General features: G+C 38.6%; 1 long non-coding RNA gene across 1 annotated transcript; it reads right to left on the bottom strand.

The window, feature by feature from the left end:
- Window positions 1–1,220: 1,220 nt before the first annotated feature.
- LOC308187862 lies at window positions 1,221–4,331 on the bottom strand. Its single transcript, XR_013944961.1, has 3 exons — window positions 3,698–4,331; window positions 2,377–2,624; window positions 1,221–2,275 (listed from the first exon to the last, which is right to left on the bottom strand). It is a non-coding gene; the product is annotated as an uncharacterized lncRNA (long non-coding RNA).
- Window positions 4,332–18,458: the final 14,127 nt, after the last annotated feature.

Below are 18,458 nucleotides of genomic sequence, written 5' to 3'. Positions count from 1 at the left end.
GTAGACAAATGAATGATCTATTAAAAATATTTTTGGTACCAATAGCCCAACACCAAAATGAAAGCGAATCTTAAGTGGATAAATATCTTCCTTTCTTGGGTGGCACAGCAGTTAATCACACTGACTTGTAAATTGACTTTTTTATACTTCTGAGGACAAATTTCCAAAATCTTGACAGTGATTTGGGTCTGTCATATTTCTGATTGTTGACATATAAGAGAATACAATTTTACATGGCAGAATTAAAATGGAATGCCTCCGAAGCATTTCCATTTGGGACACTCAAAATTCAATACCTCCACAATCACTGGTTAGCGCTGACAATTTGATGTGATGGTAAATGCCAGCTCTCTCAAAGCCTGTTGTTTCAGGTTGCCAACAAATTTGGGAAGACACTGTCTTACCAGTTCTGTGCATGACATACTGTGAATTTAATATTTACCTTTTCAATAGCAAGGTTTGGGTAGGTATCTTTTTTTTTTAAAAAAAAAAAAATATTATTATTATTATTTTTCCCAGTGGAATGTGAAGTTCTGGTTCAAAATTTGAAAGCTGCATCTTAAAAACCAGCCAAACAAACAAAGAGAGAGAAAGAGAGAATTCCAGCCTGTTTTCATGCCAAGAGGCAGAACATTTCAGCATGGTGCCATAAATATGTAAATGCTTATTATTAGCTACATTCATGCTTGTTTGTTTTCCTACAGACTTAAAACAAGATTTGCAAACCCTAAATCATCCCTTATATATATATATATTTGATACGCATTTTCTAACAGAGTAGCTTTAACGATTAAATGATTTCTCTTGTTTGGACCCAGATGTATGTTACAGATAGTTGCACTACATATAGTGTAAAAAACTTCCTGAAGAAGGGTGGACAAATAGCTGCTTAAATTGATGTGGTACCCAGTGTCCTTAACAGTGGAAAGAAATGCTATGGCAAATAAGTTACCCATTTTTCTCATGTGGTGACATGTCATAGTAAAAACACATTAGGATTTCACAGCAGTGGACTATGAGGTTTTATCTTTAAACGGGTTCTTTCTGTCAGTGCAAAAAGATTGATACATGGCTTATTGTAAGGAATTCTGTCCTAGCAACACTAAACATCGTGTGCACACCAGAGAATGCCAAACTCAAGAAACATATGTACCTGTACTTGTTGGCACACACCTGCACCCACTGATGCCACCATAACTTGTCATGGTGTGAGAACGGTCTGTAATAACCTGTTTGTCCTTGTTACTCAGGCATCACAGTAGGGAATATACAGGTTTAGTGTGCATAGAAACTTAGAAAACAACACACTATCTGTAACTCTTGTGAAGTTCAAAACAAGAAGTCCACAGAAACATTAATAGGCCTGTCTTATAGTAATATACCAACTGAAATCACTCATGCTGCTCATAGTACAACAAAAATTTGAAGGTACAAAGGTTTGTGAAAGATAAGACTGCAGAAGTGAAAATAGGTAATTGCCCGTCATCTTGTCACTTTTTCCTTCAGTAGCAATTTTCTTGATTGACTTTTAATTTTGATTATTTACTAAGTACAAAAAAAACAAAAAGCAGTAAAAATACTGTGGTTTTTTTTCTTTTTTTTTTTTTCCCCTTTTTGCTCAAACTTTGATATCTCCTTACTGGTAGATGGAGAAGCTCGAACCAATGTGAGGACAAATTTTGTAGATAATTGAAGACTGACAGCAGAAAGGTATGGAGAAATAGTCTCCCTTTATTTGCTTGTTTCTCTTATATGATTTTTATTTTTAACTCTAAGCCTTCTTATTTCAGTGTACATTTTTGATAAACTCAGTGACACGGATTTACAAGTGAAGATTATTTTTCAGCTTGTATCTAACATCAAAGGATGTTCTCAGAAATCACATTACAATTTTCAGCTTAAGATTTGTTTATCACATACATGTATATAAATACAGTCCTGGGCCCAAATGAGGGACAGCATAACATCTATTTGTGATTAATCTCTCTTAATAATCCCTTACCCCTTCCTCTTCTACTTCCACTGAAAATTGCTTTTAAATCTATCTGCATGATGTGACTTGTCACTACTGTTGCTGTTTCTTCCTTGATCACCAGAACACAAAACAGTGCAACTTCAGTTCTAGGAGAAAGTTCTTTTCAGCCTTATTTTTTTTTGTCCACCTGGATATCAGAGGGGTCTCTTCTGGGTTCTTCCCCTAGGCACAAGATACAGACGACCTCTAAGGCCAATACCATCATCCAATTTCTTGCCTGTGTGCTGTCAGGTTACATACCTAAATAGAAAGAGAAGGTTTCTGGTGTGATATTATCCCTATCTGTGGTTCCTGGGCTGACTTCAGTAGGTTGGGGAGGCAGTGAAATACAAAGAAGTTACCCATCAATTTCAAAACGTTTTGTTTCCCTGAAGCCCAGGACAAAATGGGTTAAATGGTGCACATATTCTTCACAAAAGATTTCAAAATTGGGTTATGAAAGGAACTCTGCAGGGAATTCTGGATGATCAGACTTCTGGTATGTGGAAATACATTACTTGTCCTTTTTGATTCCATTGATTTGGTCTTTCAACATGCTTTTTGGATCATGCTCTTTGGAGTCAAAGAAAGTCACTACTTCAGTCACCTACTAAAACACAAAGAAACATGTAAACAATTAAAATTTGGGTTCACACTGTACTTTTAAAATGTTTTTGGCAACTGTATAAACAGAACACTTGTATTTCCAGGATTCAGACTCTCAGAACATGTTTCAGTTGGAAAGGATTTCTATAAAGCTAATTTTTGTATTAGGAATCTTATAAGACTATATAGTATATAATAATGTTTGCAGTGCATAATATTTTTTCTCCGAACTTGTTTTCAGCCTTATGAAATAGAGTGATACCTCTAAATTTTATTAGTTGTATTGCCTCTTTTCTTCCCGAAGAATTTAAATACTGATATCTAAACAAATATTTAAAAAAAAAAAACAGTGATATTTTCAATCAGACAAGGTTTAACCATAGATTAATTTTTATTGGTAGATGAAACCAAATTTTCCCTTCCCTTCCCTTCCCTTCCCTTCCCTTCCCTTCCCTTCCCTTCCCTTCCCTTCCCTTCCCTTCCCTTCCCTTCCCTTCCCTTCCCTTCCCTTCCCTTCCCTTCCCTTCCCTTCCCTTCCCTTCCCTTCCCTTCCCTTCCCTTCCCTTCCCTTCCCTTCCCTTCCCTTCCCTTCCCTTCCCTTCCCTTCCCTTCCCTTCCCTTCCCTTCCCTTCCCTTCCCTTCCCTTCCCTTCCCTTCCCTTCCCTTCCCTTCCCTTCCCTTCCCTTCCCTTCCCTTCCCTTCCCTTCCCTTCCCTTCCCTTCCCTTCCCTTCCCTTCCCTTCCCTTCCCTTCCCTTCCCTTCCCTTCCCTTCCCTTCCCTTCCCTTCCCTTCCCTTCCCTTCCCTCCCCTCCCCTCCCCTCCCCTCCCCTCCCCTCCCCTCCCCTCCCCTCCCCTCCCCTCCCCTCCCCTCCCCTCCCCTCCCCTCCCCTCCCCTCCCCTCCCCTCCTCTCCCCTCCCCCATAGTTCCATAATAAACTGGGTTCATTATGTTTTAGCCAGCTTGCAAAAGCGTAGAATGCTTTTTGTTTGTTTTTTGTTTGTTTGTTCAACTGCAGTCTTTCCTATAAATTGGAAAATCAGTTAGGAGTTATGAGGTCAATAGTCAATCAGCCTCACCTTAGTCCCTGGAGAAATCATGGAACACATTCTCTTGGAGTCCATTTCCAAACATATGGATAGCAAGAAAGTAATCAGGAGCCAGTCAGCACAGCTTTACCAAGGGCAAATTCTCCTTGACCAATCATGGAGAAATGACAGCCCTGTGGGTGAAGAATTGTGTTGGTTGTTGTGTTTCTCTGACGAGCATTTTCCCTTTATTATGGATTTAGATGGGACTTTGTAATTTCCTGAAGTTGTGACTTTTCTGTGAGATCTGAATCCTAATTCTGAGAAATGAATAGCTAAGTGCTTAACTCAGCCTGTTCCAAAACCTCCAGAGCCCTTCTATAAACATCTGAGATGACCAAAACCCAGCAATAACTGTGCCACATACGTCAGAAATGCACTTTTTAAAAAGCACAAGTGGTGTTGGCTTCCTGTGGTGGTTAAATATAACAATGATGATTTCTAGTCAGAACACCAGTGCACTTACAGCATTGCTGTAAAATCCAGACTCTTCTAGTTTCCAAAGCAAGTCATCTGAATCTGCAGGTTGTATTGCTAGTTAAGCCTTACTGCTTCATTTATTTATTTATTTATTTTTTCTGGATATTTTCCATTGTAGTTCTGCTTTTTGAATGTACATTTGCTTCTTCCTCCTTGGCCACTTTAAATGGACATCAGCTAAAACAGACTAAACCAGATTTGGCTGGTAAATCTATTCTAAACAGCTTGTACTGAATGCTAATGCACAATTCACAGTATTCATTATTCCCTGAATGAAGTTCCTATATTTGGTACTACTCTTAAATTATAATGGGAGTACTGGAGCTTACCTCAATTTTTACAAGGGACAGAGAAGCATACAGCCCAGTTTCTGACCGTACACAAGCATGCAGACTCTTTAGCCCTACTTCAGTATGAATCTTTATGCTTTTTACTGGCAACTTTGAACAGGAAACTGGTTCTTCCAGCCTTGGGGAGATCTGCACATAAGGATTTGAAGAGGAAACCCTTAAGGCAGCATTTAGCTTCCTGAGGTATCAGAGACATTCCTGTAGTCCTCGTCAAAACTACTTCATGTTTTTGAAAAACATTTCAGGGACAAAACCAAAACATTTTAAATATTTATGTTAGGCAACATCTGTGCATTCTGGTTACCGATACAGAGTCTTTAAAAGATCTTAATTTCAGGAAGCACAAAAATCAGACTGAGATTCCATGTTCCTCAAAGGACATGGAAAGAGTCCCATTTACTTCACTGGGGTGTGGAGCACTCCAGGATAAACACTGAATAAACAAACTTTCCCCAGACCCTACACTCTAATAGCTGAAATTCCCAAGAAGAATTAGAACTTCTTTTTTCTTCAAATCACACCTCCACAGAATCTTCTTCTCTTACAATGAAAATTCCATTATTTTTTTTTCCCACTCAGCCTTTCTATTTTGTTCCCACATCAAACAGGCTTAGTGCATGTTTGCGTGTGCATATGTCTCAGGTTTGCCATTTCAGATTGCTGTTCAGGAACAGTTTCAGAGCCTGAGGATTAAAGCTCAGTTCTTTTTATTATTATTATTTTTTTCTCACAAAACATAAGGCCTGCTCAATTTCATATGCTGGGCAGCCACACCACAAACTTCACATGGCCATCACACAGAACAGAAGGCACTTATCATGCTGCTTGATGGATCTCAGAGCTCAGGTGTACCCCATACCTGCTTGTCAAATTGACTTGTTAGTTGTAAGTGTAGCTTTTTTTAGATTTAGGCTACAGGGAAATAAACATCTCCCTCTGTTCCTGCAGGCAGCTATAGAAGGATAATGAAAAATAGCTAATCATTTCAGTCTTCCACTTGGTTGTTTGGCAACATCTTGCAGGGAAGCTGCTGTCTCCTCTGCACAGCGTGTTCAAGACCCTCCCCACCTTGCCACAGCCTGAGGGAATCTGGAAATGAGTGCTGCATGCATGTGGACCACCTCCTACTAGTCTCAGCACAGAGACTGGATCTCATTGGGTTGTGGTTAAGTATCATTAGTATCTTTGATTTTACATAGTGTATGAGTCTGGGTTGATGCTAAAGCATGTTCTGCTGGACTGAAGGAGCTAAAGTGTGTATCTCAGCAGTCTATTTGTCAAGACACTTAGCAGGAGAAGTAACCTTACATGAAAAACACCCTGTGCAATTATGTTGTATTGTTGAACTGTCCAGATGCTTTATTCCATAAGCTAGGAACACTGATGTCAAGTAATAGAGGACCACGTCTCTGGGTAGAAGGTAGAACAAATAAACTGGGGACTTTTAAATGGAGGTACAAGGGAAACATGAATATAGGGATCATTAGAGGGGGGAAAGAGAGAGAGAGAGAGAAATCAGTTTCTCCTGATACCCTTCTGTAGGCAGAAATAATCAACCATGTGTTTTATCTTAATAGCTGGGGAAGAACTACAGGGAACTGTGTCTTCCCAAAGGCAATTACTGCATTCTTGTTGTCTGCAACTGAGTTGTAAAAGGTTTTACCCATTCAGCTCTTCAGCAGGCTGTATTTTTAGGTCTTGTTTCTTCTCATATCTTTGATGACAATCCTTAATGGTTAATAAACCCACAGACTCTTTTGAAGTAAGAAAGCATTATCAGGATTTCACAGACTGAAACTGGAAGCACAGGTCAGGTTACAATAGGACCTTTTCACCCTATCATAAATTGATATTTTGGCAAAGGCACAGGTGTTCTTTGTAGTAGGTTACTGCCTCATATGCTGACCCAACTTTCATATCCAGTAGACTATCCACCTTATGCTGACAACTGTTAATATAAACAATGATCGCAATCTCTGTTTGGCTTATTGCACAGAGCCATGAGGGGGACATAAAATAAATATATATATATATATATAAATAAATAATCTCAGTTTTGATTACTATAACATTCAAGTGCTTTTGGTGCAGCAGTATTGTCTGAGCTCAATAAGAGCAAAACACCTGCAAGACAATTTTGGAATGGGTCATTTCTACACAGAGCAAAGCATAAACCTATAAACTTAACAACTTGGTTAATACTTGTCTTTTTGCAAAGCACAAGAAAACATCTACATCTAGATTATTCATGACTTATGCTACAGCATGGCCTGGTGTCCCAGCTCTCTGGCTGGGAACCTGGCTGAACCATTGTGCATCCTTTCCGATCCCTCCATTGGAAGCCAAGGTATAAGGCAAGGGAGAAAGGGATTATGAATGGCAACATCCTTCCCCAGTGTGAGGTAAGGATGCAGGCATGTTATGCACCCAAATCTGGGAACATGCAATAATTTCAGAGACCCCCAGATCACAAGTTGTCAATGTCAGTACCATGTCTTCTTAGGGCTACAACAGTGTGATCTAATTTCTAGAACTTTAGAAGAGTAATAACCTTTGTTCAGTTATCAGAAATTGTTGCCATTCTCAGTACTGTCTTTTTAATCTACAGGTGTTCAAATCCTCTTAAAGAACCAGCTAGGTAAGGGTAGGTCCACTGCTACTTCCACAGCTCTTCATCTGGAGTAGACCAGTGGTCATAGGTTCGAGACTCAGTTACTGAAGCACGGGTATTAACTAAATGTCATTAACTAACTAATTATACCACGTGCTACAAAACTAGGTGGTAAGCATTCCTGTATTCTAGATCTCTTTTTAAAGTTACTTTGTATAGTAGGATTTTTGGATGGGTGTGTGGGCAAGTAACTCTAGTTCCTACTTCATAGGCAGTGCTGGAAACTAAAATGGTTAGGGAAAAGCACTAAGCACTTAGGAGGCAAATTTATTCAGCAGTTGCCCTCTGTAATTTAAAGAGAGTGATGTGCAGGTTATTTCTGTCTGGTGACTCAAAAGCCCTGAAACACAAGACAAGCATCTAGCAGTCCAGTCACTCTAAAGGCAAGTTAACTGTGCTGCAATTCCAGAAGCCTCAGAAGCTTTCTGTTAGAAATGAATTAACAGTATGCTAAGCTAGAGATAGGAAGAAGAAAGTGTTTTTCTGATATAAATGACAGCAAAAATGTTTAAGACAAAAACAACAAAAACATTTCAGTAGAAGAAAAGAAACTGTCCCAGATTTTATCTCTGTAGCTAGTGCTCCTGCTAAAAATGCTTACCTTTGTATTCATTTCACAATATCTTGTCAAATTACTTGATTTCAAATGTATGTTAGGTAGAAGCCTTGGTACAGGAATTCTGTTTTTTGTAAGAAGTTTGATTTCTTGCTATGTTTTAGAACTGACTGATAGCATTGCCTACCTCCCTGAGAAGAGATCTCTTGAGAAGGGAAAATGTTTGCGTCTGACACAGCATTGCACAATTTCCAATGCACTGTATGTATTTCTCTAAAGCCTCTGCCTTCTTTTAGATTACTATCACTTTTATTTAATGTTCTCAGAGTGTTGATTGGTAATTCATTTCCACATTTTCTTTTGAACATGCAGCTCTTCAATTTTAGGGTTTCCATTTGCTGCAAGAGAAGAATTCCAAACATGGAATTTTTTTCTCTTTTCCCAAGATACGCCAATGAAGCATCAGATGTTTCTATTGAATTTCAACTCTCATTGCTCTAGCATGCATGTTAAAGGCTCTAGTAAGAGCAAGCATGCAAACAAATCTGAAGCTATTTGAGTAGAGTTTTCTTCCATTAAGCAACTGAGCTGGGTATAAAAACCTTTCACTTAGACAAATACATTTCTTGCAGTCCCTTTTAATCTTTATCATACATTAACATAGAACATTTCCATAAGCATTTTTTCCATTTGGAGGAAAAAAAAATAAAAATCTCCTGTTAAGTTCAGGACAACTGAACTTAACATAGCTTACTTTTAGGGTAACCAGGGAGCACTTGACATTTATTGAACTCAGTTATAAGTTGATACTACTGTTAGAACAGATTCTCAGTAACCTACAAAGAGACAGTATGAAAACTTAACATCGTTTAAAGAGGGAAAAGCAATGACATACTTCAAGGATATGACTAAGTTTTATCCTCTTTCAGGATAAGATCTTATTTATTTTCATGCCATACGTTTGGGGGGCAGAAGGGGATTCCTAAGTCAGTGCGAGGCTGAAAAAACCTTGCCAGTTTTATGAAGTGATCAGTGGCTGAGATGAAAGCATTCCCTTGGTGATCACAGACTGTTTTATTTGATTAATATGATAAAATGAAATATCTCACACTACTAAAAATAAAAAGATATACCTGGGAGGATGTTTCAGGCTATTCTACCCCTAGCTATATCTGCCCCAAGGATGAGCAGCTGTTGAGCAGTGCTACGTGCTGCTATGTTTGCTCTTCTGTATCTTAAACGAGCCTCTAGCTGTGCAGTACATGTCAGCTGTGCAGTATATGTCAGTATATGTCAGCAAAAAAGCTCATACTATATCATATAGCAGCAAAGGCTTTCTTTTTCCTCACTGGAATAATGAATCTCTGCTTTATATATATATTTGTATATATATATATATGTATATATAGTTTTCTCTAACATTTTCTTTTTTTCTAAATGATGGGGATCAATAGAAATGAAAACCCATGCCAGTCACTTATACACTACCCCTCAACAGTCTGAGTTCTGAATATGTAGTGTATATGGAAGGTTTTTGATAACCACCTTTGTCATGACAGCTATCGACAGTTGCATAGTGCCCTTGCTGTACCCTTCGGAAATATGCTATTGGTCAGTATTGGTCTTAATTTCTGTATCATTCATAGGTTCTCTATCTTCCAGTATTTGCTTCCTTTCTAAATGGCATTGTCTGCCCATTGTCTGACTGTTTCACCTGTGTGCTTCAATATATGATCTCTCTTGAAAACATCACTTCCTGTACATGTGTCTACAAGACTTGCTTAGTGAATGGGATATTTTTCTTCCAAAAATCTCTCCATATTAGTTTTCTTAATATGAACTGGCCCCTCCTCTGCAAGCATCATGTGCCATTTTCCTGAAGAGTCTTTCTGATTCTGGAGAGCTGACTCGTTAAATGTGAGTAGGTCACACTCTTCCTTTATGAAGTTCTTAAAGGCAGTTTCCAGTCACTAAGTGAAAACCAGAGACAATCAGAATGAGATGTGCCATCCTTGAAATCAAAGTAATGAACTAATTAACAAGGATTCATAAATTAACTGAGATCATATTCGATTTAGCAGAAAAATACAAATCCTGTAGGATTTATATAAATAAGAAAGATATCATTTCAGTTTTCAGATTGTCAGCAGTGTTTGAGTACTGAGAAGAACTTCTACATGAAGACATAAATACTTGCACTCATAGAAGACAAGATTCATTCTCACCTTAACCTTTGACAGTGTTCTCAGAATAAATGGAACAACCTGCATTGTGTATATAAAAATAGTTTCTATACTGTTATCAATGAAGAAAGCAGGAAATAACTTTGATACCAGCTTGTTCGCCACTGGACAAGAAGCACCTAGTCCACTTTTAAAAGAGAGATTTCTTGAACTTAAAACACAGGCAGATGTGGCTTTAACTTCTATGCAGCTTGCTACAACATTGTAGGACTTCAAGTCAATATTGCCAGCAAAATACAATCACATAAAAGACAAAAAGACCAACAAAAACTGGCAGTGTCATAGATAAGAAATCTGTCTGACACACCTGGCAAGAGTTTACAGCAAATAGCAGAGATAAAAGTAATTCAGGATGGAAAAATCTGGGCAGCACATGAACTTGGAAATTTGACCCAAGAATAAGGCATTATAATCAGAGAACCAATTACACTTGAAAGCACCATTAAAATCTGTCAGCCCTCCTGAATTTAAAAATGGAGAGATTAATAAATCACATAGCCTAGAAAATGACACAATAAAGGGAGTACTGAAACACTACCTTAATTGTGGTAAGAAAAAAAAAATCTCTCTTTTCTGGTTCATCCATCGTTCCAAGATATTTAACCTAACCTTTCCATGTGGACATCACTCAAACTAATTGATCATTTCTTATAATGGGAAGTGCTGGTGTTGCAGGTGTACTAATCTGTATGGGCTCCGTTCCCCCAAAAACAACTGTAAACGTAGGACATGATGAAAATCATGCTAAGCTGTGAAAACTGTTTGTCTCTATGAGTAATGAACTATGTTGATCACCCTTGAAACTGCTACAAAGAAGAATACTGAAAACTGCATGACCTTGCCAAATTATTACTATGAAGAAAAAAAAATGCATGATGCAAACAGGTGATTTAGAAAAAGAAAGAGGATGAAATCTTAATGTTCCAGTGCTTAATTATCCTCCAAGTATTTTTTTTTTAATTCTATCTAAGCATAATTAACACTCTGTTAATTTATAACCATTATCTCTTAGTCTTCTCTTGCGCACCTCAGTGAAGAGCCTGACTTCCATTTTAGACGATGTCCTACTTTGTATGGGCTGGTAGGCTGCTACTAGGTCTCTCCAAAGCCTTCTCTTCTCATATCTAATAAGCTCTGTTCCCTCAGTCTTCCTGATAGGGCTTGTGCCTCAATGGCATTAAATATTCTTCAGGAACAATATGATAGTAAGTATACACGAGCTGCAGTAGCATCTTCAAAACAGAGACTAAGCTGTACTCTGTGGAGTGAACATTCAGTCTTTGGTGCTACCTCAGCCAAAGCAGCAAACTTTCAATTTCCCCACTACTTAAAGCCATAACTATCAGAAAAAAATCTCAGCACAATTCATCCTTAAGAATGGAATCACATCTGATATTACTACCAGTAATAAGTAGTTCTAAGCAATGTAGAGAGCTGTCCTACACCTAAGCAATGTAGGAAGATTAGCAGCAAGAACACAAATTACCTTTCTTAAGTCGGTCATTCCATCAGTCTAGTGTCTGTTGCAGCTAGTGGTTTCTCAACATGAGGAGCCAGTTCCATTGCATCCAGAATTGGGCACTGCAGTTTAGTGGTTGATTTTTCTTTGTTTTGTAGAAGTTTTACAGTTCATAAAATAAATTGGCATCAACATTCTCTGTTGTAGACAAGAGATGAATGGACTGTTTCCATCTGTTGAAAGCCATTCTCTCTCTTTCAGTCTATGAATGTTGTAGAGTTTTCTTAAAGTTAAATGCCTAAACTGTGTCTGGGGACTTTGATTTCAGGCTGGCTGATTCCCCAGGGCAGATGCATGAATCCTCTTTTGCCAGCTGCACTGTTCATGCAGTTAGCTTTGGACTCCAGATTTTCTTTATTTTTCTTTTCTCATTCTCTCTCTCTCTTTTTATTTTTTATTTTATTTATTTATTTATTTTTGAATGACAGATCAGGGAGGATACAAAGATACTTTAACAATGATTTATAGCTGTCTTTTGAATACTTAATAACCAAAGACAGATACCACTGTTTGTCAATATCCTCAAATGTCTTGTTAAAACACTTCTTGGCACTCTTTCTTTTTTCTTAAGAGGAATGAATGGGTAAGAAGTTCTCTTTTTCTCACAAAAGTTGTGTTATCCCATTTGTCATTTTGGTTAAATACAAGGTGTTTTTCTCAAATATGTTTACCTTTACTGGTCTGTTCATCTCAGTATGTACTACCAGTCTAGCCCAGCTCATTCAGATCTGATGATAGTGTCAAATACACTCCCATTTCTTCATCCAGGCCAGTGGTGTTCATGTGAAGTGGTGGGATCTGGGAAATAGGGCCAGGCATATTTCCTTGTCCTTATTGTGGAAATGCACTCTAACATTTTATTATTTTATTATTTCATTTTATTATTTTATTTATTTATTTTATTTATTTATGTCATTTTATTTTATTTTGGTAGTGATGTGCTGTGATATAATCTGTTTGTTACTTTGAATAATGTGAGTAATAACTTGTCAAAATATACCTGTTCTGTCCTGGCATATTGGGGTTATGTTTAATATCTGTATTCCAACTCATGGGGAAAAAGAAAAAAAAGAAGAAAAAAAAAAAAAGCTCTCTCTCTCATGACTTGTGGTGATGCCACTTTCATGCTTTTATATGTCCTCTGTCATATCAGAGATACATCAGAACAGAAAATCACTTTTGCTTATCTGTCAGTGTGTGGGGAAAATGATCTCCTGAACGCACTTTCTCAATGGTTCCAGAGAAACATTACAGACATGACAATGGAGGTACTACAAAATGCATGATAAACCTACCCTGGGATCCAGTATTTGGGAGATGATGCCTTGAGCAAAAGCAGAGTCCAAGTACACGCAAGAGAACACAGCCCAGGGGCAAATATGGATGATCCTGGAGAACTGGCAGTATTTGAATGGTTTGATGCCACCATCTTCATTCAGAAATAAGCCTGTTAGCAGCATTCTCAGTCATCAGCCTCTACTTCTCTCAGACCACCTGGCTCAAATAAGACGGAAATTAAAAAGCCTTCTTATTTCTTAAGCGAGTTATTATTGTATGAATTAGGGATAGCATTTGAATAGCAATGGCAGGGATTATGTGTTTCAGAAGTCTGGTTTGCAATTGCTTTTCCGCAGAGAATACATTGAAGAGAAAAACAACCAGCGGATAAGATTGTTTTTTTCTTCATTTTAACAATGTAAGGCACAGATGTCTTACTTTTTTGTATAGTCTTTATGAAATTCTTCAAATTTTCTCAGGCTTTGAATGATACTTTTATACTACATTCCCATTCTGCCATCTTATTGTTTACATATGATCAGGGAAATGTAATGGATTAATTTGTACTAGCAATGCCAAGAGACCTGGAAGCTTTCCTTCGTCAGAGGGGTGGAAATGAAATTCTGCTTGTATTGATTTTGGTCTTATTTTTATCCAGTTCCTAATCCATGACAGACTCTTACTTGTTATTTTCTGATGACTCAGTACTGTGAGGAAGAATTCACAAAGCCTTTAGGGTTACGGTAAGGGTAAAGGTAAACAGAGCAGGACTCTACAGCAAATCAGTTGACTCTAATGAAGCCCAGCCATCATCCTCCTGATATGTGGGATGGGGTTTGCTGGCCTGTGCTGCCCTCTTATCACTTAGAGACAGACTGTCTGGTTGGAAGCTATGAGCCCAGTCATGCAACTTCAGTAAATCAAAGCTTCTTCTAACAAATTAAAGCATCAGCCTGTTTATTTCCAGGAAATAGTGAGTGATTTTTATTTTAATGAGAAGAAACAGGGACTGATGGTCTTAAATAGCTGTGCACCAGGATGAAGTAAGTGTCTTAAGACGTGGCTGGAGCTGTAGCACAATTATGTTCACAGATTTGGGCAATCACAGGACATCTGCAAGATGCGAAAACATCTAATACAGCAATGAAAGTTAAGCTGAAAAATATCTTTTTTCCTTTCTTATTCTCCCTTTTTTTTTTTTTTAATACAATTTTTTTACCTTCCGTGCTCTCCTGCAACCCTTCTGTGTTTTGCATGGCCCAGGCTGATCACGGCACATGTCAAAGAACACAAAATGCCATATGCAAGATTACTTTCTCCTTCTTTGACAGGTTTGCTGCAAATGTAGCAGTATTTATTTGAAGGTATTCTTCTGTCTTTACACACTATAAGCATTTATTTAATGAGCTACCCTTTTTCATTGGATTATAGGATTGCTGAGAGTAATTTATGACAGAAATCAACATATTAAAACAATGCTTTGATGTTGCTCTCTGCTAATGTAATCTGGATATATTCAAAATGTGTTAAGCATAGTCTGCTGAAGTTAACACTATGACGCCTATTTCCCATTAACCATAAAAATGATTATGCTCTCCATTTCTTCATTCAGGACAGTAGGTCTAGTTCCAATGGTGAGAGGGACAGAAAAACATACCATGTTTATTTTATTTTTATTGCAGCAAGTACAGAACAGTATGGATGGTGGGTTATTTCATTGTATTTATTTTTTTTTTTGTAAATATGCTCTCTGTTCAACTTCAGCCAAAGAGGAAATTATCTTCTGAACAGAGTGCTCATCAGACTGTCCAATTTTGTGCTTGCTACCTCGTCATTAATACACCAAAATTAGATGTGAGAAATGAATGGATATTGACAAATTAATTTTTGGTTCAGAAAGAAAAAAAAAAGAAAAGCAAACAAAACAAAACAAAAATAAAGGAAAGGAGAACATTATATCTTTCTACTTAGAGAAAGCAGATTTTCTTAAAGTTTGATCTAAGGTAAACATGATTTTCTGAACCAGAACCATTTGCTGGAATGGGGCTTTTGTTTGGTTTGGTTGTAAACCCAGTCACTTGGATTTACTGACAGCCCGTTTGACTGTCACAGCTTCAGCCTGAGCTTAGATGGTCTTTCAGAAAATATGCTTCAAATAAACACATTTTGCTGTGTTCAGTCCATCCAGAAGCAGCTCTTTGTTAATGATGCGGAGCTTGAATCGCTGCTGAGCTTGAGTTGTGGGATTTACAAAGCAATGCTAAATCTGACACCAAAACTACGCTTTTATTTTTATTTTTTTTAAATGATCTATCTCCCAGAATAGAATTATTTGCACTCACTGAAATTTATAGAAGTATGCTCTTGCAGATGAAGGCATTTTGTTTGTGTTTTATGTTTTAACAATTATGCAATGTATATAAGAAGATTAATCACTACATAAAAAGATCCCCAAGCCATATATGTGTTACTAATGTTGAAAATATTAATCCTTATCTGACAGTTTAGAGACCAAGTGTTATGAAATTAAAATAGGAAAAATCTAGTAGGCTTCTGCCATTAGTCCAGAGTAAGAGGGACAATAAAATCAGGATATCTTTTTGTTTTGTAGAAATGTACATGAAATTTTCAATATCAGGAATGTTTCTTTTAGCAAAGTTTGTGATCTCAGTTTCTATCCTCCTCCAGCTGGTTATAAATGCCTTTTGTTCTCTGTGTTAAGACTGTCACAAATTTCTCTTCAGTATTTTGTTCCTTTAAAATCATGTTCTATATCTCTGTTGCAGTATCTTATCCAGTTACCTCAAAAATAGATCCATATTTCCTTAACACTGTGTGGTGGTTTTACTTAGATGGACAGCTGAGCTCCACTACAACTGCTCTCTCACTCCCACTCCTCAAAGAAAAAGGGGGCGAAAATATGATGTAAAGGGCTCAAGGGTTGAGATAAGGGCAGGGATATCACTCAACAATTATCATCACAAGCAAAACAGACAGCATAGGGAGATTAATAAAATTTATCACCTATTACTAACAAGCTAGAGCAGTGAGAAACAAAAAAACTCAAAACAACCTAAAAACACCTTTTCCCCATTCACCCTCTTCTATATGTGTGTCGTCCATCTGTCCATCCGTTCCCCCTCCCCTCCCCCCTCCCCTCCCCCCTGAGTGGTGCAGGGGAACAGGGAAAGGAGGTTGTGGTCAGTCCCTAATTCTTCATCTCCGTCACTCCTTCACAGTCATTCTCTGCCCTTGCTCCACGTGGGGTCCCTCCCACAGGATGCCATCCTTCCTGAACTGATCCTGCGGGGGCTGCCCACAGGCAGCAGCTCTTCAAGAACTGCTTCCACATGGCTCCGTACCACGGGGTCCATCCATCCCCCAGGAGCCAGCTGCTCCAGCACGGGTCCCTCACCGGTGGCAGCTCCCCCCAGACCTCCTGCTCCTGCGTGGGCTCCTCTCCACGGGCTGCAGCTCCGGCCCGGGGCCTGCTCCTGTGGGGGCTCTCCATGGGCCTCAGCCTCCTCCAGGCCACATCCATCTGCTCCACCGGGGGCTCGTCCATGGGCTGCAGCATGGAGATCTGCTCCATGTGGGACCCATGGGCTGCAGGGGGACAGCCTGCTCCACCAGGGGCCTCTCCACAGGCCACAGGGGAACTTCTGCTCTGTGCCTGGAGCACCTCCTCAGCCTCCTTCTGCACTGACCTTGGGGTTTGCAAGGCTGTTTCTCACTCCTCACTGTCCCAGCTGCTGTGGCACATCAGGTTTTTTCCCTTTCTTAAATCTGCTCTCCCAGAGTTGCAAACAGTATTGCTTACTGGCTTGGCTCTGCCCAGCAGCAGGTCCCTTTGGAGCTGGCTGAAACTGGCCCTTATCTAACATGGGGCAGCTTCTGGATTCTTCTCACAGAGGTCACCCCTGCAACTCCCCGGTATGCAAATCTTGTCACATAAACCCAATACACACTGCAACATGGAGGTTCAGTATCAAGAAGACAGGTTTTTGCAGCTCATCTTATCCAGTAAACTGGTCCTTGGACTTCACTCCTGACACAAAAGCGGTTTGTTTGTTTTATAACAGAATTATAATGGATGAGCCAAGACGCCTTTGAGCTTCTTCCCTTCCAGTAGACAAGTAAAAAGGAGAGAAAAAGTAGTGTCTGTGGAATATTGGTGTATCTAACACTGATTTTCAAATCATGTGAAGGTATTGTATCACCGCTTGGAAGGTTCTCCCCATCAAGGGGAAAAATCTTGAACAGAATCCAACTGAAGTCAATACTTATTTGTTGGAGTTTTATTTTATTTTATTTTTTTTCCCAGCAGCTGATGCAGAGCATCAACTTGCTTTAGTATAATTAACATCCTTAAAAAGAACACTTACTACATAAAGCTCTAACAAGAGTATCAGAGTTTACAAAACAGCAGATGGATTCTAAGACTTGTGAGTCCCTTTGGAAAAACAAGAAAACAAGATAATAAAAATTGTCTAGGCCAAATCCACAGCATGATTATATCTTCTGAAGTCACTCTAGGCCAAATTCACAATGTAATTAATTTTAGTGGAGCAACAGTCAGATTGGATTTAGCTTCGTAAAGTATTAATGTCTTCAACACCAAACCAAACCAAACCAAACTGTATTAACGAATAGATGATGAAAAAAACCGATGATCAGTTTCCCTGCTTGAAAATGTCCATTGGGGTAAAACAAAGTGTAACAATCTACGGCTCTGTAGACCAGTTTTCTTTCTCCAAGTTTTGAGTTCAGAAATTTAAGAAATAAAGAAAAAGCTATCATCCTTTTGATTCTGGAAAACTGGACAGAAATCCTTTTGGACTTGACAGATACCATCTGTCGACCACACATACAAGTGGTTGCCTGTCACTTAGTGAGTAATAAAAGAGTGTTCCAGAAACAGAGCCACAGCCAGCTCCAGCTTCTAGCAGGTAACAAACAGTTGCAAAGGGAAATTTTGAAACCAAGAACCTAAACAATTGCATGGGCTGGTCTGGCAGTAGGCTGCTGCAGCCCTTGAAAAAACAGCAGACTTTTTGATGTGCCACAGCGCAATCTAAACCTTTTCCCTAGTGATAAGTTATATGGCAGTCCTCATATCACTGCTGATTTGGAGATCTCGTACACTCTCCCATATTCATATCTGTGTCCTGCAACCATTAATTCTCTTGAGTTAGCCCAAATATATTTGTATTTTCAGTCCTGAGATTTTCCAAGGATTGGTACTTTTAGTTTGCATGCAGTTACTTCTTTTTCATAAGAATCTTGCATCAGAGCAGCTGCACCAGGTGGACATGAAAACACCAACTAATGGATTTTCAGCCCATTACTTATCAAAGGGAAGTTCAAACCTTACATCTAATTATATATGTTCATCTGTCATTCATAGAACATTCCTGGCAGTCTTTGACAGAGCATTTCAATGAGGTTTCTGAAAAGCATTTTAGAAAAATTAAAAATATCTGACCCACAAACTTGGTGATTGTGGTGTCTTTACAAAAGGCATGGCATAACAAATGAAAACCAGGAGCTGTGAGTTAATAATGTAGCTAATGTGAACTCCAGTCTGCTAATTAAAACTCCGTGGGAGCAAATGCTTCCTACCGTATGCTAGTAACAGCAGTGAAGTACTAAAAT

This window comes from Anser brachyrhynchus (genome assembly GCF_964034855.1).
Source record: "Anser brachyrhynchus genome assembly, chromosome: 1".
Classification (NCBI taxonomy): domain Eukaryota; kingdom Metazoa; phylum Chordata; class Aves; order Anseriformes; family Anatidae; genus Anser; species Anser brachyrhynchus.
The sequence above is the reverse complement of the archived record's forward strand: the minus strand, read 5'-3'. Positions and strand labels throughout refer to the sequence as shown.